We start from the raw sequence: 7,235 nt of genomic DNA on the forward strand, positions 1-7,235 counted from the left end.
ATAATATGGGCTCGAGTTTAACTACTCGAGCCCGGCCCTAGACGGGCTTCGGGCTACCCGGCCCTAAATGGGCTTTTTTATTTTAAAAAATTAAAATAAAAACTCCATAATATTTATTATAAATAAAATTAAAAATTATGTTATTGTAAAGATAATACATTTTTAAGTACTATATTATCTCTTATAAATACTATAATGTGTTTCTAAATATAATATATGCCTAAATTGTATAAAATAATACATGAATATTTATTATAAGAGAAAAACTAATATAATATGATGAAAAAATGTTGATTATATTAATGTATAATATTTAAAAGAGAAAGATCGAATAAAATAGAAATAAAATTTAGTGAAGTGAGAAAAATCAATATACTATTTTGGAGTAAGATAATATAAATATTAATATATTTTTTAAAATTTATAATTATGCGGGCCTGATGGGCTACCCACGGCCCATATGGGCTAGCCTTAATGGGTAGCGGGCTTTTCAGGGCCGGGCTAAAAAGGCCCTGAAAAATATGAGCTCTAATTTTAAGGCCCAAGCCCTATGATTTTTCGGACCTGGCGGGCCGGCCCATGTGGGCTAGCCCATTTTGACAGCTCTACATCTACGGAATATAGTCAGAGTGTTTCGCAGGTGCATCTACGGAATAATCTGCTAAATTTTTAAATTATGTTCATTTCACTCCAAAACTCAGTTTTGGTTACAATAATATTTTAAAATACAAATGTAAAATTACCTATACGCATTTTAAATACAATAGTAAGTAAATTAAAAAAATATATCGTATAAATAAATTCGGTCATAATGTCAAATACATCATCAAAATAATATAAATAACATACATACATCATCAAAAAAACACAAACATAAAAATAGACCACACGCATCACTACTATTTGTGCAGGAAATTATCTTGATGCTCTCCACCACGGCCTCCGCCTCTACGTCCACCACGGCCTCTCATAGCTCTGCCTCTAGCGTCAAGTGCCCCACTAGTCCTGACACGATTTCTACGGTATAGAAATGTTGTTTGCGCAGACCCCTTAGAGAATAAACCACCTACAATGACTCCCAGTCCCATGTCAGCTATCTCACGACACCGAGGAAGGAGATCGTGAGTGTGGTCCATCTCAGCCTTATGAGCCTGCAGAATCTCCTCGTGGACGAGTCTGGGCGGATCTCCAGGTGCAATTAGCATCACGTACGGGTGTGACACCATGTAGTACCAGGTGATGTACCCTTCGATGCACCTTCAGGCGCTCTCTAATCTCGTCGCCTGAGCCTCCTCCGGAACCATGTGATGCTTCCAGTATGCAAAGACCTCATCTAACTGCCGACAGGTCATGATGATAGGAGCAGAGACTACTGGGGCGCGAGGTATCGTTTGTGCGTAGCCAAACTGATGCATGATGCGCTCCTGAAGATATCGTACAATAATGGTCGAGCTGGAGGCCAACCATCCATAATACAACGTTATCTCGTCAAAGGGAACCGTCTCTTGGTGCTCCACATAGCAGTCATAATGTACGTCCTCGACAGTAATGCAATCATGTCCATGCTTGTAAGGTAGAGGCTCCTGGTTCCCTCTGTGGGGGATGAATCTACTGGCACGCGACATGAGCTCAGTGTAGGTCGGCACCTCTTCCTAGCCAATAATATCTGGAAAGTGCTGTAGTATCCAAGCCTGAAAAAAAAACACGATTATTTTAATTTACTATCACGATATATAATAAGTAGAAGATGATAAATTTGTTACCACTAATAGGGTACAACTGTCTGCCACCGTCCTTGCCTTTCACATGCATCTTTCTCCCAGTCTGTAGTAATTGTACGCCAGTACAGATGCTCCCTAGTTGTACTCATGGATACGGTTGTATCTGATAAGTACGTCAGGTAGACGAAGTCTGTGTACGTCGAGCTCGTGTCCACAAAGAGCTGAGTCCCTATCAAATATAGGAAGTAAAATCTCAGCGCCCGCTCTCTGTGTATATCGGCCTCTACCTCGTCGTCAGCAGCCTAATGTGCCGCAAGAAGCTCCGTGTCATATAACCTCTACAAACTGTGAAACCTCATATGCGCCTCACAGGGCCTCTCCACCACATCAAGTGTGTCATCTGGATTGCATCCCAACTCACCAATCAGCATCTTCAACGCTTCCTCCTTCACCAGTCTGTCGTGACCAAGGAGGGTACCTTTGATAGGTAGATGCATGAGGCATGCCACATCATCTAGAGTGATGGTAATCTTATCGTGAGGGAGATGAAATGAGGAAGTCTCTGGATACCATCTCTCCGCAAATTCCATCAGCATCCCCTTATGTATCTTCGTGTAGCCCAACTGATAGAGGTCTCCCAGACTAGATGCTGCTAGCACATCCTAGAACCACAACTCGTTTGGCTGCGGAAGACCCGGAATCTTCCGACCGTGGTTGTAGAACATATGTGGATCCCTATCCTGAAATTTTTTAAAAAATAAACACAATGCATATTAAAAATAAAATTCAGAAACTGAAGAAAAAAAGTAATTAACAAAGAAAATTTATCTCTCCATCCCATATACGCCTAGCTGCATGATCGGCATATCCTGTCAAAAGGGATGCGTCTATAGGACCCCTAGGATACCAGATAGGCTCTGGCGCCGGCTCATCCTCGTGTCCCGCTGGAAGTGGCATAACAGATCCTGTATCGCCTGTCACAGGCACATGCACAAGAGTAGAAGTAGAAGAAGTGCCACAACGACTGGTGGAAGGTGGCATCTGTAAGTGTCATATCCCAAAATTTGCCCATGTTATTTTTCACACATAAAATCAGAATAAAAGACAAAGCTCCAAAACACACTCTCCTATACAAAAGCTCTGAACTAGGGTTTGATTAATTCGATGGAAAATCATTGAATCAATGGCTCAAGGTGGTTCCATAGGGTCACTAACATCCCAAAGTATCTCCATATAAAGTTTCAAGTCAAACAGAGCAAATTTAGTCCCTCAAATCCTGATTAGGTCAACAATCGACTCTCAAGGGCAAAACAGTCATTTCAAGTCAATATATAGTCAAAACTCAAGATATTTGGTCAACAACATCCTCATAACCCTAAAATCATCATTTGATCAAGGGTTGATCATGATGATGCAAGGAAAGATCAGAGAAATCAAAAGTCAAAAGTTACTATTTTGGGCATAAGCTGAAAAAAGTCAACCAAACTTTGAAAATTCGCCAAATATTCATACTTCATCAGAAAAATTCCCACCAAAGCTCATTTTGAAGGGAATTCATTCCTCTATCCAATGGTCCAAGAATCAAAGCTTATAGGTCAATAATCTAAGAGATATGGCTTCATACATCATAGGTCCTTTTCAAAAATCAACAAAAAGATACTTTTTTCAAAAGGACATAAAATAAAAATGGAAAAAGATTTTGACATGAGACCAAAGACACTGGTTAGAGGACTCTCTAAGGTTTCCAAAATGTCTTAGAACACTTCCATACCTCAAAAATCGAGGGAGATAGGCCTTGTCAAAGTTGGGTCATTTTGGGAAGAAAAATGTGAAGAAAATTGAAAATGTTTGCAAATGGGCCCAAGAGATTTTGATTCAATCTTGATCCACAAGTCATCCAAGGCCCCAAGTTCAAATACCACGAATTTTTAATATTTATTTAATTTTATATGGATTTTTATTCATTTAAAATTAACATAAATCAAAAAAATTCAAAGAAAATATCAAAGATTTGATTTTCCTTTAACTTCAATCATAATCAATCCTCATTTAAGGCATATCATCATTATAATTTCGTGCTATACAAGATTGATTAAGAAAAAATTGAGATTTGGCCAATTTTAGAAGCTTTTATCAATCAAATTTTCCAACTTGGCAAATCATGATTCAAGAAGATTCTTTACAAATTTGTTAACCTAAAATAGTCTCCTATAAGTAGCAAAGCCATTCAGATGCAAAGGGCACGAAATTTGGCTCTGAAGAACCCTAGAACCGAGTTACAAAAGTGGAGAAAAGTCAAACTTCAAATTGGTGGTGTAAGGCAATTCAAGGCTTGCAATTCATCCCAACACGTTCCTGAAAGCATTCTGAACCGATCCAGATCATCGCACGCATTCAACAACGCCAAAACACCCCACTGTAAGTCGAAATTCTGAGCCTTTGAACTTTGCATCGGACTCGATCATACACGCATATTTAATGTATTTTGGATGCATATTCATGTTTATATTGTTACTATGAATGATTCTGGAGACGTAATTGAATTTATATGCTGTGTTGATCGTAACACCATTGCTAGGGTTTTGTCGGTTTGGATTAGGGTTTTTGCATACAGGTAAAATCAGGTCTAATAAAGGCCATGGTTGAATTCGTGAGACCTGGACGATGCCATCTGTGGTCTCGCGAAAAGTTTTTGCTCGTGTTTGGTTGTATTCGTATTCGCAGGGGCTATAGCAACGAGCCTGTCCGTAGGTATAACCTATGGCTACGGACGGAGGTTGAAGATGATGTCGTGGCAAGACATCATTGGACCATTCAAATGCAGCGCGCACGTTTTCTTGTTTAAGCACTCAGGGATCACGTGGACGCATCATAAACAGGGCCATGGTACACCTTCCTCATCCAACCGTCAGATCTCGTCACTGTTTCGATCAAACGCACCAAGGATGAGAGTCCACCAGAGTCATCAGCGCGCGTCCATACCGGATAAAAGCTAAGTTTTTTTCAATTTTTTTTATTTATAATTATATAACATAATTAATTTTATTTATACATATATATATATATATATATATATATATATATATATATATATCATTCAATTTCTTTTTCTTTTCTCTATAATAGTATAATAATCAAAATTTATTTTATAAAACTTTTTTTATAATTATTATTTATTTATCTAGTGATTAATTTAATACTTACATAATTTTTCTTTTTAATTATATATTTTATTTAATATCTATTTAATTATATACATATCTTTAAAAATTCCTATTTATTTCCTTTTGATTCCAAAAAATTCATAAAAAAATTATTTTTGCATTCGATTTAATTTCCTTAACCCGATTTAATTAATTAGGTCGTAAGACCAATAATTAATTAAATCAATTTACAATTATGTGTAATTTGAATTTTAAATCAGGGTTTACGAAGATCGGCCCTACACTAAAAATCTTCTTCTTCTGTGCCTTTTTCAGGATTATCTTTTCAAACGCCTTCCGACTATGCGCCTGATTCAAAAGCCAAAGTTAAGTACTCTGTTTAATTTAACGTAGATTCTACTTGATTTATTTTTAGAATTAGGATTTGTTCCGCCTTCATCTTCTTCTGCCTTGTCTCTTTTCAGGGTTAACCTTAAAGGCGCCCTATTAACCATATCAGATCAAATCCAAATCAAAGCTAAGTATTATTTATTATTCATTATTAATTTATTTATCTTTTATTTTATTAGGGTTAACCCTAATTGTCCCCGAACCGATAATGCACTCACCCTCTTTTGTTTGCCATTTTTCTTTCTTTCAGGGTTTGTCAAATGCCAAAGCTTCGTCATTGGTAACCCTAAACCTCATCTTATTTTATGCTTTTTATTATTATTACTTATGCCAAACCCTATTAAGGGATCCGCTGGTTACAATTCCCCTCTCCTCCGCTGGTTTCATTTCCCCCCTTCCCTTTATTGCTTTATATACTGCGTGGTTAGTAATCTTAGGGAGTGCAAGCCTTAAACTGAATTAGAATAACTAATTAAAAGATAAGTATCTGAATATAATCACGTGATTGTTGCACACACGCACCCTTTAGGGTAATCCCTCTTGTTGCCTTGTTGCCTTGTTGCCTGTTGCCTTGTTGCCTTGTGTTTTGCAGAATAAGCCATGTCCCTCGAATACGAGGATACCTCAGCCTGTTTGCCTCGATAATTAAAAGGTCATACGACCCTAAATGATGCTGCCTTCGATACACAAAATGACCTCGACCCTCGGAAGTCGCCTACGAAGAAAGGCTGAGGTATCTTCTGGTTGCCTACGAAAAGGCTTATTCTGATCCTTACCTTAGACTACCTGCCCTTCTATGGCATGGGACAGTCTTATGGCAAAGGATGCTTCGACGACCCTTCAATCTCCAAACGAAAGGCTTCCTGCCCTCTTATGGCAAGGATAGACCCTTTCATTCTGAAAGGCTAAAAAGAGACCTATTATCTGAGTTTAAGGTAATTGCCCCTAATTGCCTTGCAATGCTCATCTTTAATATTCTTTCTCACAATTCTTCGAAAACTGGCTACGCTCATTTACGAGCTAAAGTCCACTTTTTCCTCTTTCATCTACATTTTCTGAAAACGAGCAAGCAAAGCAATTAAGAGCCCATGGAAAACCATGGATGCAAAGGGTGCCTTACACCTTCCCTTTGCATAAATTACCCCCCGAACTTAGATTTCTTAAAAAGGTTTTTTTCTGTTTCTTTTTGCCTTTCCGAACCTGTTTGGATAAAATAAAAGTCGGTGGCGACTCTTGCTTACCGCGACATTCCGATTAATAAAAAGTCAGTTCACCGTATGACAGTAAGGAACCCTCAACATCATCCCGGGGCCTCTATGAAGTAGTAGTAGACGGGGAAGGCCCAGTTGGAACGGGTGTATCAAGTGGAACAGGCGTAGAGCCCCCTCAACCGGGACATATGTAGAAGGCCTGGCTGGAGCGGGTGTATCAGGTGGAACAAAGGCTCTATCAGTCACCTGAGATACTACACGTGCCCGTTCACGCCGCACGGATGCGTGTTATGCAGTCCTCCCATGTATATCTATATCCAGACCTTGAGTCATAATGTCTGCATTGTGATAATATGTATCCATACATAAATAATTATGTATAAATAAACAAGAAATAAGAAAAAAGTACTCTTTCCGTAGGTGCACCTACAGAAGAACCTTAGTTTCAAAATGTATGGTGCTTTAGTAGATGCATCTACGGAATGCCCTAACGTTCATCTCTTCCGTAGGTGCATCTACGGAAGCCCCTGAAGCTCAGAAACGCAACAACGGCGTAACAACACTGTTTAGTCACCAAAAAACCCCATTTGTTTTGGTTGATCATGTAACACCCTTCTAAACCCCCGCGGAAAATATAATATAATCAGAGTAATAACCTATCAAGGATGCTACAATTATTAAAATAAATAAAAACATCAAGTCGATTGTCATGCTTTATTAGAAATTAACCAATATCAAACATGTATTTA

This window comes from Vicia villosa, linkage group LG4 (genome assembly GCF_029867415.1).
Source record: "Vicia villosa cultivar HV-30 ecotype Madison, WI linkage group LG4, Vvil1.0, whole genome shotgun sequence".
NCBI lineage: Eukaryota > Viridiplantae > Streptophyta > Magnoliopsida > Fabales > Fabaceae > Vicia > Vicia villosa.